Genomic DNA, 15,586 nt, shown 5'->3' with positions numbered 1-15,586 from the left:
TTAGGTCGGTGCTCGGGCCCTAATAAATGATGTAGAGCAACACCATCACGGTTTAAAATGCTGCACATTAAAGAAAAAGCTCTAAAGTCCTGTATCAACAAGACACTCAACAAGCTCACTACTTTCTTCATCTTTTTAAAAACATCTTTTTATGTAGATTCTGAAAATGCATGCTGTCATAAAGTTAGCTGCAGCTCAGCTCACAGCCCTCAAGCTTCCCAGAACAAGTATGTTTTACTGTCTTTTTAATTACAGTACCTTTGTGTTTCAGAGAGGAAGAGACCTCAGAGGATGATGAAGATCAGGGGTGTCAAGGGAAAAAGAATTTAGGTCTAACCTGAGAGCCTAACAGGGTCAACCTTCAACCATAAACTGTGAACCTCATTTTCACCAGTAATACATTCTGGGGAAAAAAATCTGATGAAGAATGATTTTGGGATTTAAAGAGACGGGCCTGAGGCCACCATTGGGTGGGAGGATTGATACAACCCCAGTCATGCTCTGGATGTCTTTGCAATGAAACCTTAGCAGCCTACATGCCTAAAACATTTGTACGTGCTTCATGGTCAAAGATACACAAGCCTCAAAGGCTGAGCCATGGCAACGATGCAGAAGTATAAATCCGTCTTTGGAGCTAACTTACATCAATAAAGGAATCTTTCCCTTCATAATAAATGATGACAAGCCCACTCATACTGTCAGAACCATCTTATGGTTGTTTTATTGCACCTTAACTACATTTATATTAAAATAATAAATGCTTTTCTTTTAAACACATGCTGCACAGCTGCATTTAAAGAGTCTGAGGTTAGAAGGCGCTCGTTGGAGTTGTGGTTGGATTCAAAATCACACTGACAGAGAAATAAGGAGCTCTCCTTCCATTAAGCTTTCATGCCTACTATTGAAAGAAAGGTTTGGACGACAATAGCTCCATAAAAAGGACACGGCAGATCTGATGTTTGTGGTTCGTGAGTTTGTTTTGTTAAAGACTGGTGTTTTTAAAGGAGGCAGTAATCATTGCATTAAACATGGAAGATAGAGTAAATACTCTAAACTAACTGCAATTCTTCACATTTAAATCCCCTCTATAAAATGTATAAGGATTAGTTTACATGACAAAAAAGTTATCAAGATGCTCTTTAAGTTTGTGACTCTTTACATAATAAATAAAAAAAGCCAGACTCCTGAAACTCTTCTAAAGAGTTTATATGAAGAATTAAAAGCAAAATTAAGAACCTAAACAGCTTCTAATGAACATAAAATGTACTGTACCCACTCATACTTATTCTATTTTTCTCCTGATGAATTAACTTTATTATTTTCATAGAAACTCTATCTGCAGAACTATAATTAATGCACTTTTCCAACTTAACACTTGACTTATTGATCCATACTGTAATTTAAAAATTTAAAAGAAACCAAAACAAAATCTAAGATATAAAGAAAAGTCTTTATCCAAATGTGTAGATATGATTTATCTATATATTGTAAAATGTAATATAAGATACTGCATATTTTATTAAAATTGGTCAACAATATGCATGCAGGTACAAAAATTAACATGTGCTATATTTAATTTTTATTTTGTTATGTAATAGTTTTTCTGTAGATGATGGGATTGTGTTCGCAGAGCCAGGGGAAATATTTTCTAACGTCTGAATCACCTCCAAACTGAACTGAAGCTCTGAAATGTGAATTATTCTGAGCTTAAAGAGCGTTCAGGGGTGGGATTCTGGTCTAGGATATTTTGGTTGAATGTAGAGAGATTATAAACCATAAAAACCTAGAGAAAACCCTGAACATTTAAGGTCTGCTGTTCAAAAGAGCGCTAGAGGGAAATGGTAGCTGTGTGTGACTGTGGATATTTGATCATTAAGGGCTTTAAAGAGACTTATTGAAGTGAGGACAGAAAGAACACGATGGCTGAGACCTCGTAACTCTCGGAGAGGGTTAGGGATGGAGATCGAAACCTCTAGGAGCAGATTTTGTCTTCACATCCCAACAATAAGGTTTTTTTTTCTTTTTTAGCATATTGATACTGCTATCAAGTAGTGTTGATTTTAAACAGTTAAAATGTTGGTTGACTGCCTTTTCTCCATGATGAAGACTAGACTAAAGCTGAATCCCAATTCTCCCCTTAAAAGGATACTTCAACATTTTGGAAAATTTGCCCATTGCAATAATTCATATAGTCTTAGTAATAGGTCCGTTTCCTTTAGTTATCGGTGCAAGCTGTTTCTAGATCTGAGGGGACCGATAAACCAGCTGCACCGAGAACGTGATGTTAGCAGACGGAATTTTTGCTTTCCTTCATCAAATTCATCAAATACACAAATGCACTGTGTCACTCCGCAAGTATTTTTGTTGAGGGAACTTAAACAAGACTGAAATTTTATTTAGATTTCATTGGGCATTTAAAATCTATGATATTTCCCCACTGTAGGTAAATCAGTCAAACTTTGAAAGCTCTCCTGGCTCTTAGCTGTAAAAGAAGGGATCCCAGGTTTCCCAGACTAAAACTGAGACTAAAATTAGAAACAGCTGTCAAAATTAACCCTGCTTTCAAGCCTTGCAGGCCCCTATATGCTGATGACCACTTTATTAGGTATACCCGTTTAACAGCTTGTTAACACAAATATGTAATCACTCAATGACATGGCAGCAAAAAAAGGCATTCGGGCATGTAGACATGGTCAAGGTGGTGTGCTCAGTTCAACCTGAGCATCAGAATTGAGACGAAATCTGAAAAAAGTGTCTTTGCCATGACAGAGAATGGTAAGAAAAAGAGGAATAGTCAGTGAGTGCAATTTTTCTGGGCCAAAGTTGGTGGCAGGCATCAGAGGAGCAATGATAACTGAAATAAAAACCTGTTACAACTGAGATATACAGAAAAGCGTGTCTGAACAGCACGTTGAATCTTGAAACAGATGGTAAGTCCAGCTGTGGCAAGGCGTAGAACTTTAGGTCCGTCGTAACTCGTAGCTCTACGTTAGGCGTACCAGCCGGCACACTCAGCCCTAGAAAACAACACAGAGTACCACTTCTGTCAGCTAAGAACAGCAAAGGTGTTAAATCACATGGGCTCACCATAATGAGACAAAAAAGGGACTGAAAAACACCTTTGGTCAAACTAGTCCCAAAATCTGCCAGACCCCTAACAAACACATTCAAAGCCACCTAAATCCCCTCTCCTCCCCATTCTGATGTTCAGTTTGAACTTCAACACTACAACAAGTTTGAACTTGTCTTGGCCATATGTCTAATTTCATTGGTTGCTGCCATGTGATTGGTTCATCAGGTATTTGGTTTCCTGAGCAGTGAGCATTTTCTTAGCAGTATGAATAGAACAGAACTGGTATAACGACGGTCTATACCAACAGAAAGCATTGAAAGCAGTATCAATAAGGACTCAGATCATTAAATAGTTTTGATAAGGGTAAAAAAGAACGATCCCCATCCCTATCCTGAGTGAGGTCACACATCTGCCTCAACAAAGAAGTACTGTATACCTCTTAATGTGCCACAGAGACATGTTTCCATGTCCACGCTGTACAATCCAAGAGCTTACTTTCATGGTTTAAAACTTCAGAGCTGCTCACGCAGAATAGTCACAGCCAGAGCCAAACTCCTGAGTCTTTAACATGTGAAGAGAAGAGTAACAACCATGATCTGTCGGTGCCATTTTTCAAAGTAAAACCCAACAAAACAGCTGAAAGACTGCAGCTACCAAGAACAGCACCACGCTGAATTTAAAGTGCTGATTTTGGAAGAAAGCCCTGAGAGGCAAGTGAGAAAATGTTTGTTGGTCTATATCCTCAGTCTTATAGAAAACTACATAAAGTAACAAAGCATACTGTACATATTTTTTTTTATGAATAAAAACAACAACATAACAGCACCCCATGAATATTCTGTTTATTTTTTCAATACAGTATTTGTCATTCTGTTGGTCTGAAATAGTAATGGTGTGCTGAAACTACCAGAAAAGAAGTTAATTAGCTAATTTGGCATCATGATACTTTAAAATAAGGTGAAGTTTAATAAAACAACATGCTGTTAAAAAATGATAACTTTTTTCTTATTATTCTAATTGTATAGATTAAAGAATTTACTAACAAAACCCACTGTCTTAAAAGAAACAGGTTATTTTTTTCTACAGTTAATCTAAGATATTTTCCCAATATCATATGCATTAAATGATAACAATTTGACTTTAAAAAGTCCAGAAAAGTACAGGTTTTCTGGAATAAATTTTGCATATATTTTTGAACATCTTAACTCTTCAAGTAGAGAGAGCACAGCTAATGACACACTTATGATGCAGAGAATTAAAGTGTTCTGATTGTCCCACAGCGGTTATGAAACATAATGACACCTCCTCAGAAACATCCAGGAAGGTGCAGGATTTCTTTGGGATGCTGCAGAAGAAGCACCACTCTCTGGTTACTGCTTGTGTCTTTATCACAGACACGCTTATTTATTTACTCATTCATTTATTTAGCATGTTTTGCCAGTCAATTAAGTTTTTGGTCATGAAATTATTAGTAATCGGGGCAGATCTACTAAGATTTAAAAGCAGACTTTAGTGTGAGATCTGCACCCGCAACTAGCTCCGCTTTTGCAGCTAATCCAGAAAAGAATTTCCTCTCATGTAGTTGCAAACATGCCCAGAGGCCAAGTGGCACATCAGTAGCTTTGCACACCACAATGACCATTGGGGCGATTTTGCACCAAATTTGTGAATATTCCTCCTCCTTCTCCGCATTTACATATGTGAAAAGGACGAGGTGCTGTTACCCAGCTAAGCAGTTGGCATGCATTTTGTGCTGTTAGCGTGGATGTCACCTTTGTGTTCTCTGTAGATCAAGCGCTCTTTATTTAGCCATTTTCACAGCTAAAAAACATGCAAAGAGCAGCACTATTCTTTAGTGCAGCGGTGTCAAACTCAATCGCAGCAGGGGACGGATTCTGGATTCAGGACTAACCTGAGGGCCTAACAGTGTCACCTTTTTTAACCATAAACTGTCAACCCTGTTTCACCGGTAATAAATATGAAAACAAGTGGCACTGATGATAAACAATTTTGACATAATTAAAATGGATTATAAAGATACGTTTAAAGTACTTTATTCGTTTAAAAAGGTCAAAAATGAAATAGAAATTGAAGAATGAAGTTTTTAATGGCAAATACATTAGAGAGAAGTCAAAATCATGAGTTTAAAAGGTCAAAATATGAAATAAAATTTTTAATCATGAAATTATAAATCAAAATATGATTTAAAACTTTGAATTGTGATTCTAAAAGGTCAAACTATGGGATTATGAAGTCAAAGTTTGGAGTTGAAAATATGAGATAAAACAAAATAATTGGTTAAAGGTCAAAATATGACTTAAAATTAGAATTATGAATCTTAAAGCTCAAAATATTACATGAGAAGTCAAACTTATGAGTTGAAATGCTCAAAGTATGAAATTAAAAGTCAAAATCCTAAGTTTGAGTCCTAATTTTGAGATGCTAAATTGATAATGTGAAATTTGAACACCATTAATTTCTTTTCCCACATTCAGGACTTCTTATCTAAATATTTTTAATCCTTACTTCTTCAGATTTTGTGACTTCACAAGGATATTTTAAATCGTCAAGGATAAGTTTATATTTTTATACTCAAGGAAATCTGCAGACCTCAGACTGATGGGCCAGTTAAAACAGAAATATGAGATCATCTTGTGGGCCGGATTTTACTGTTCCAGGGGCCGGATTTGGCCCCCAGGCCTTGAGTTTGATACCTATGTTTTAGTGGATCTGCCCCATATTTTTACCATCTATGTAAACAACTGGGTGGAAAATTGGCACATGATTGAGGTGCAGGTACATATTTGATAATAATCTGTTAGGGAAAAGCCTAATTTTCAAAATGTCCTTTGTTTAAGAGTTATCTCACTTGCCTTTCAAAGCTTTCATACCTTAAGGTCCAATCTTGAAACAGCAGCTGCAATCAATTCAGTAAAACCTCATATTTCGCTTTACATTTAAATCCCAAAGTTGCTTTGAAAAACAGGGACACTGTTTTAGCTTGGTGTTGGCTCACAACAACAACAAAAAATAATTTAGATGACACTGTGGCTTCCAGGTCCAAATTTCTAAACTCTGACCATACTGTCACAGTTGTATTGAGATTAAATTAAAGCACCTACCACCCAGTTAGATCAGGTAAAGCTGAATGTTTTAACAGCATACATAAAGTTGAAGCTACAACATTCACTTTTAACTCATCTCTGAGGTGATTTTACTTTTATTTTTTATAATTTTGTGTTAGGTGAATGTCACCTTACAGGATCAGGAACAAGTCCATTTTGATTTTCTGTTTGTTAAACTTCAGTCTGACTTGACTTACACATAGAAACTAAACTGACCCCTTTATGAAATATCTCTGAATGATCCTGGAGCCCTTACAACAATCAGGGTGGTACTGTATGTACTTGAACATTAGTTTCCACTCAGAGCACGCTTCCCCATTAGAGGGTTATAGTTTAGTTCAAGGATCAAAAGCAGCTTATAGAGTAGATTGTGAAAATAAAACTGTCTTCATAAAGAACTGAAAAACTAAAGGACATCTTAGAAGTACTTTGTCACTGTCTCTCCAGAGATAAAAGTCTGGCCTTTAATTTTCAGATAGGGAAGACTTTATACCATTACTTTGAAAAGAATCGCATATTTAGAAGTTAAAGAGGCATTCTGCTAGGAGTGGAAAACATCTGGTGCTAACAGACATCCCAATGAATAAAACATTTTTGTTGTTTTTCAGACTTTATTTTAAAACCCTTTGAAGTTCTCTGCACCGGTCATGTAGAGCAGCCATATTATAGCAACATTTCTTCAAAATCAAAACAATAAAAAGCAGCCATTTTCTGGAAAGATCAGAGCCCAAATTAGCAAATTACATATATAATATAAAAACAGACTTATCATATCAAAAAATCTGTATATAGACCTTTTTCTGCTCGCAGCATAACCCGTCTAAGGTCCACAGCGTTCTGTCCGTGCCATGACTAGCCGGATCCGAAAAATCACATGTTCACGTTAAAAAAGAGCTATATACACAATGTATGTTTCTTGACTTATTTGCTTTCTGTTTTGACATAATGTTGATAATATAATAGGATATATGATCAGCTGTTTGTACTTTTATTTTGAAATTGACCAGATGCTCTCTGCCTTCCTTTTTCTGCTTAGTTCAGATTACCAGAGGCTGGCGGTAGATACATTTTTTTAAATGCAACTTTATTCACAAAGCCTGGCAGTTCATTCATGATATAACCACATTACAAACATAACAGTCTAAGAAACATGTCACACTATTACCACATAAGCCAATGTAGCTAGGTTAGCTTTAGCAATGGGCTCCTCAGTATACCTAGCTAAAGCTACGTAACTACATAGATATTTATACGTATCTTACATAGCTGCTTTGTGAGCTTAGCCTTCGCCATGTTAGCCGTCAGCTGATAGCTACATTATCTATTGCTAAGTTAGCTTTAGCAATGTTAGCTTCAGCAAATGTAGCTACTTAGAGAACAAATATGCATAGCTGGGCAACATAGCTAAGTTTGCTATGTTAGTTAGATAACTATGTTTGCTATATAGCTAACATAGCTATGCTTGCTACATGGCTATGTTATTTATATGTACATTAGCTTTAGCAATAGGCTCTTTAGTAAACATAGCTAAAGCTAACATGCACAGCTTACAAATCTGCTTTGTGAGCTTAGCCTTTGTCATGTTAACTACATAGCTATATCTATAGCTAAGTTAGCTTTAGCAAATGTAGCTAAAGCTACTGTAGCTACTTTTGCTACAAAGATAGGTAGCTTAGCTGGGTAACATAGTTTGCAATGTTAGCTACATTACTTTGTTTGCTATATCGCTAACATAGCTATGCTTGCTACAAGGCTGTGTTATTTATAGGCACATTAGCTTTAGCAATGTTAGCTTATCTTTAGCCATGAAACCTGCAATAGCTATGTTTGCTATGTAGCTCTGTTATCTATAACTAAATTAGCTTTAGCAATTTGGGCTATGGCAAATGTAGCTAAAGTTAACGTAGCTATGTAGATAATACAGATACAGAGCTAGCTCTGCAATTGACAGGCAACCAGTCGAGGGTGTACCCCGCCTCTCGCCCAATGACAGCTGGGATAGGCTCCAGCACCCCCAACAGGAGAAGCAGTATAGAAAATGGATGGATACAGAGTTACATAGCTGCTTTGTGAGCTTAGCTTTAGCTCAGTAGGTTATGTTAGCTATACAGCCATGTTATCTACATAGCTTACACAGCTAAGAGAGCTACAGAAGCTACGCTATCTGTGTTATGAGTATTTACATGTAGGACAAGCTTTTTTTCTGTAAGCAGACTTGGTTTATTAAACATTTTAAAATCAGGTTTTGCCTGTCAGGTTTTAACTTTTAATTTTGGTATCCTAACTGTTACCTTAACCCTTAACCCAACTCTAAACGGAAGTTTCATTTCATTTTGAAAGTTTTTGTTTTGTATATCTGTTCTGAGATGTACAGCATCTCAGAGACAGACCACAGCAAATGCTGAGGAAAGATTGCCTAGATAGGAAGCAGGTTGTCCTGGATTGCGTGGCACGGACTGGACGCTGTGCAGATGGACTGTTGAAATTGTGGGTTGTTCTTATATCTGTGAAAGTCATACTGCAAGATAAAACAATATGTTGCTTTTAAATATATCAAAACTTATGGCACTGTTACATAGATGAATTAAAATATTGACAGATCAATAACAGGGGACAGTTAGGTTCCTTACATTTAGAATAAGACCTTGATTGAATCACATAACAATACCTAAATAAAAATTTAAAAGACCAATATATCAAGACATCCTTTAAAGGTAGAGATGATTTTAATTTTATTCACCCAATACTTACAGACTCCAGTTTTTATTAATGAAACGCCATACCCAAAAAATGACAAAGATTATTAAAGCAGCTAAATCTTTATTTTGAATAAAACATTGAACTTTAGTCCAAGCCTTGCCTATCAAAATGAGTGCAAACACTAGAAACAATCAACATCAATATGTACTTACTGAAAAATAAAAATCTGTCCAAACCTAAGTGAAGAAAAAGAAAACACTACACGTTGATTTTTTTTATGGTTTTGTTAGACTGTGTAAATAATATCTGAATAAGCATACATGTCATATATATTTTTTTGTAGAAGAAAATATGATGCACATCAGCGGGTGGGAACAGAGTAGTGTAGGGTCTGCCTCAGCGACACATTATTACATGATGAAACAGACCAACGTCTATGTGAGTGATGGAAATCTTCTAAAAGCTAGAAATTAGTTTAAAAATTTATTATCATAGAGCCAGGAAATATAGAGAAAATATATATATAAATATACGTATAAAAATATATATATTGTCATGGAACCAAAATGGTTATATGAGTATCTATATTTGGGGACAGCACTTGTTTTCAAGAATGTATAAGTCTATATTATTTTTATATCCATTTGTTGCTTTCTATTGTAGCAGAATCTAACACAAAGTAGAGATATATGACGTCTGTCTGGAGGTTGTGTACAAAAAACAAAAGAAAAATGGTGCACCAAAACGTTACTGTACTGTATATCTCACTGTCTGTTACACAGAGACTGAACCATGCAGCTAACTAGGGCTGTTATAGCGATCTTTGTTTTGACAATTTAATGATAAATTTACCTATGGGCAGCATGTTCTCACTCGAAAAAAGTCAAAACAGCAGATTTTACAGTGGTCTTACTCTCTAAATATGATGCTGTAGGTATACATAATAAAGAAAAGACTTTTTGTCAGGACTATTAAGGTTGGTGTCGCTGCAAAATGGAGCAACAGCTTTCAAGGTTGAAAAATTACACCAAGTGGAGTGAAAAGATGACTATCACCTGGGGGTTATGTGCGTATACAGGGTTTACAGGTGACATACAGTGACAGGACAAGAGGAAGAGTTGGGCTAGGGTTTGACTTTGACCTTTTACCTCCAGAATCTATTCTGACTATCCTCAAATCAGCTTGAACATTTGTGAAAAGTTGGTAGGAAATCCCTTAAAGCATTCAAGAGATTTTACTTTCAAAAGCAAGAGATGAACTTGAGGCCCAGCAGCCTTGATCTTGGACCTACAAGTTCCTAAATAAAACCAGTTCATCTTTCATTCAGAGTGGACATTTGTGGTAAAGTTGACAAAAATCTCTTAAGTACTTTCTTTAGAAATTTCCTACACCTGAAAATGATAGCCATGAGGCCGAGAGGCCTTAATTGTTGAGTCAGTGTGTACTTAAGTCAGAGTGGATTTTTATCATTTTCCTCAAAGCAGCTTGAGAAACCATGATTACATGCAAGGGATAAGTCCTTGACCTATGACCATGGGCTTCAGAGTGTGGAAAAATTCCCACTGAGCGTTTAGGTGGTATTAACAGATATGATATGAACATGAGGCCTTATGAATTTAAACTTGGACACTTAAACATTCAAATCTAAAAAGTTTCTCCTCAAGTAAGAGTGGACATTTTATCCAAAGTTGAAAAAAAAACTCCCCCAATTGCAATTAATGAATATTGTTCACAAGAATGTTCAAGAGGACAAGGGATGAACATGAGGCCCAGTGACCTTGGCCTATGACCAAGGGCTTCCAAAATTTAATCATGCCATCCTTTGGTCAGAGTGGACATTGGTACAAAGTTTGAAAAAAAAATCCTCAAAATCTTCTTAAGATATCCTACTCACAAGTAAGGGTTGAATGTTAGGCCCAGTGAGCTTGACCTTCTGACCTACAACCACCATGATTAAATCAGTGCATCCTTGAGTCAGAGTGGACAATTATTGCAAGTTCTGAAAAATTCCCAATGAGCATTTAGGAGATATTAAGTTATCAATCAAGATATGAACATGAGGCCCTGTGACTTGAAACTTAGAAATTTAACATCCAAAATCTAAACAGTTTCTCCTTGAGTCAGAGTGGATGTTTTATCCAAATTTGAAGAAAATCTCCTAAAGCAGTTTCTGAATATTGTTCACAAGAATGTCCTGGAAAACAAGGGATGAACATAAGGCCCAAGAACCTTGACCTATGACCCAAGACGGTTAAATTCAATCATATGATCCATGAGTCAGAATGGACATTGGTATAAAGTTGAAAGAAAATCCCTTAAAGCATTATGGGGACTTGGAACTAAACATAAACCTGGTTTAAGGCTAAAGTTTGAATGTTTGATCTGTCATGGATTTTTAAGCTGCAATTTTTCACAGATAGATGATCAGAACTTGGTCCACGGAGGCTGATGGTGCACATGGACCATTTATCCTGTATACACCAAAACTTCTGATGCGTGATTGGTCAAATTAGATCAAGGAAGCAGAACACTGAACAGTCACAGATTCTGTTTTTTAGTAATTTGTCTCATGATGAAGCTAACAACCCTGCTTATGCTAAAGGCACTAAAGCTGTCCTCTGGTGGTCGTATTTTGAAGCTTAAGGCCACAGACCAAGCTGCTGTTTGGACTGATGAGTGAGATCTCGTTGCTCTGAGCCGTCATCTTTCCACTCTTAATATTTCTTTAAGTGGATTTGGCTCCGTTCTACTTTAAAACCTGCTCTTGTAGTCGCACACTCATGATTATTTTAAAGTTCTTGGCATGACAGAACAGTGAGAGTCTTTATTTCCTACTATGGTGCTCCGTTGCAATTTGTATCACAGCAGAGAAGAACCATGTATAATCATCTAAATCACAAACTGTGCAGATAGAAATGTTTCACAGTGTATATATTTACAGTATGTATGTAACAGACACAGTGCTTCATGATGCTGCTTCGAACTGACAGAAGAGGATCCAAATGTTTGCTTTCGGTTTCTTTTCAACAAAAGCATGTTTGAGTTAATGCGATGAACGTTTTGTTGCCTTTTTTTGTTCAAAGTGGAGGTTGAGCATTGCAGCAGCTGCTAAAAGTCACTCCACACAGTGGAGGCGTTTAATTCAGTGCTGTACATTGCCAAAAAACAAAAAAAACATGTCTTATACATTCTGACAACTGGTGCTATTTAAAAACATCCGTGGTGCTTTTTTTATTTAGTTATTTCCTTGCTTCAGACAAAATGTAGCTACACAATCCAGTACTGTACTGAAGGTTGTTGTTTGGTCAGGATGTGGACGGTTTTCTTTGACTGTTGTTTCAGGGAATACACGGATCCGATAGGATGGACATTTGAGTGGCAAATTTTAAAAGCAAGGAAATTTAATAGTACTTTTATTTCTATACATACTTCGTTATGTTTTCTTGGGATTGAGTTTACAATCTTTGTTGTTAATTTGGTCATAATGCTACAAAGTCTAATGTACTGGTGGTTGCAAAATGGTACCCACATGTTGTAATTGGTGCTCTTAGAGCAGAAATGCTAACCTGGGCTTTTGTGGCCATCTGAGATATCCAGATCGGACTAAAATCTTTCTATCAGGTCATGAAAACATAGCAACACTCAGCTGTCACTGCAAACTCACAGAGCAGTAACTTTACTCTGACAGCACATGCAGGTTTTATTAAAAGTGCTTCTTCAGGTTAAACTTTTAGACTAAGAGAAACTGCTTTATTATATTACCCTCTTGTTCACTCAGTCTGCAGCTGAAAAGGTTAAAGAGCGTTGAAAATCCTCTGAGAGGAGTGAATAATACAAATCTGATCCCTCATTGGCTAATTTAAGTCAACCTCTTTCTAAATAGAGTATTGTGTAGAGATGTTAGATGTTAGTTTTATTATTGTCAAACATGGTCAGATGCCCCTAAAGAGGGTTTCTTATTAGAGTCTGTGTCCTTAAATGAATTTTAATTTTCAAACAGTCAGCTACTGTCTAAACATTGAAGATGTCATAGGACTTTAGAAAAGCTAAGCCCCCTGGACCCACTTGGAAAAAGTACCCATCAATTTAAATTGTTTTCATTGACAAAATCCCAGCATAATAGGCCTGCAGGCACTGTTCTTGAAAAAAGATCTAAGTACAAACTATGCATTATTACTACGGTATATTAGGACCTTGCTAAAAGATATATCTATATAAATATATATAACAGTCTTCAATTTGCATGAACCAAAACTGTATTTTTAAGATTATAAAGATGAAGAGTTGAAAATCCACTCTTTTTTAAAAAGTTTGCTTTATTGTATTTTTTTTTTCTTTACCAGTTACATTTAGGAGTTTAAAACTTTAAAGAATATTTCTTTTCTAATGTCAAAGTTTAAGACTTTATAAATTTGGAAATGTATTTTTTTCTTGTAAATGTACAGCTTTTGAACTCAGAAGTTCGGAATTTTTTTAATCTTATAAATATCTGACTTTAAAATCCTAAGAATTTATTTTTTTTAACCCCAAAATTTCACTTTTCACAGATCGTCTTGATTTTTTTTTAATCTTTAAGGGTGACCCTAATATGCCATTATCATGTCTCTAATCATGATTTTTTTTTTTTAAATATATGTTCGTCTAATTTTACAAGGTCAGAGCAGAAAACAGACACAACCTTGCTAAGCAGTTTGCAGTATGAACAACTACTGGGGCTGCTAATGGTGGGCGACCACATTACAGTTTAGATGGAGCGTGTGATCTTAGATTAGTCCAACAAGAACGGTCAACCTTTCACTGTTTAGTTGGCTAATCATGGGCATCGCTACGTTTTAGATTAGTATTGTCAAAGCCAACCAGTCTCCTAACAAACCCAAATTCACCCCCATCTATTAGGAGGTTGAGCTGAATAATCGCCAGGGACTCTAAAAGGTAATTTTCCTTTAAATTTCACACTCAAATACTAAATACTGCATACCAACCTGATGGTTAGCACTCCATGCTAATGCTCTTCCACTGAAACTTTTATAGAGGTTGTACACTGATGTCACTTTCAGTGAACGGCCATGTTAAGAGATAGTCAGCAGCATCCCAGTCACCACATAAGTTGAATGAAATTGTGAAATCTCTCATTGCTGAGTTTAATTTGCTTGTAATTTTGTGTCCTGACTGCTTCACGTTGCTATGGTTACTCCTCTCATCAAACTGCTGCAGCATATTAATTTAGAACAGTGTGAAGATTTTTCCTAGAACTACTTGAGAAGTTCGAAAGGTGTGCAAAAAATAAAAAAATTAATGATCGCCTATGGAATTTACAAAGCCAATCAGAGTAATTGTCCTGTGCTGCAGACTTTAAACCTATCTTACACTGACATGTAACATTAAAAATATAATATAAGCTAGAAAGATATGGACATAGCCACATGCTTCAGATGGGTTATTAGCTATAATTGAATCAGAATGCTTTAAAATGGGTTTGTACCCTAGTTTTTTAGATTGATTATCTTCATTTTGATCCCATTTTTATTGATAAGATTGTGTCAAATGAGTTTGAAAACAAACAAGCTGAAATTTTTGAATGCCCTGGGCTTATATTTTGATCAGCATGGCATCAAACCCAGCATAAATACTCTATCTAATGCCTTGCTGATCAAAGTTTATTCAATGTAAATGTGCATCCTGTTATATAAGAACATAGAGTTTTTATAAAATGAGTTTTTACCCAATAATAGTAGCTCCTTGTCCCTTGATATTTTTACTTTTTAAGGTCTTTTGAGTTGCAGATCAGAGTTGAGCTGGTAAAACCATAGCAGTTAGTAATGTAACTGTTTCTAAACCTTAGTAATCATGGACTAAAATGCATCCTGAGCTTAATGTCAGAGTAAAAACCTGCTGAGTGAACATGATAGACAGCATTGGTTCTGCTGCAGCCTGCTATTATAAAACTGACCACTAGGTGGGGCTGTTTCATACAAAATATCTGCTGTGTTGCTGTGTTTGCAGACCTGATATCTTGTGATTGAACTAGTTTCTAAAAAATACTGTAAAGACTTAACTCAACGTTTTGGAGCCTCCATGAAAACTTTCTGTTGATGTACAAGCTTGTTTTCCTTCATACAAATGCAATACAAGTGGAAGAAGAACAAACAGAAGTCATCGTCTCCTCTTTAACTGTTCAGTCTTCCTCAGATGTTCACCGCTGGTTTCATTTACGACAACAAACATGTGAGCGTGTTCACTGTAGTCACAGGCGTAGACAACTCAGTACCTCAAAATGTCTGTTCAGATCTTTGATCCACTTCTCTGACGTCGTTTTATTTCACCATCTCTGAGGAGTCAATGCTCATGATGCTTTTTATATTTGTTGGCACAAACACTAACAAGAATGTATGGCTGTTGTAACTCCTGCTCACCCCCACTCTTCCTAAAAATTTCAGCTTTTAAAGCGACTAAATTGAACTGTCAGTTTTTTGTATTTCAAATGTCTTGGTATGCTTGTTGTAGTTGTATATTCATAATGGTGTATATTACATCAATTTTTATTTATTAAAATGTTTAAATTTTCTAAGATGGCTTTTCTACTTATTCTAAAAACATGTTTCTGAAATTTCTGGTGTCTTATTTTGAAGAGGTCTCTGATTTTACAGTCATGGATGTTCTTTTTCTATTTCAGGAGTATAACAATGTT

Source organism: Cheilinus undulatus, linkage group 12 (assembly GCF_018320785.1).
Source record: "Cheilinus undulatus linkage group 12, ASM1832078v1, whole genome shotgun sequence".
In the NCBI taxonomy this organism is placed as follows: domain Eukaryota; kingdom Metazoa; phylum Chordata; class Actinopteri; order Labriformes; family Labridae; genus Cheilinus; species Cheilinus undulatus.
This window is presented reverse-complemented; position numbering follows the sequence as displayed.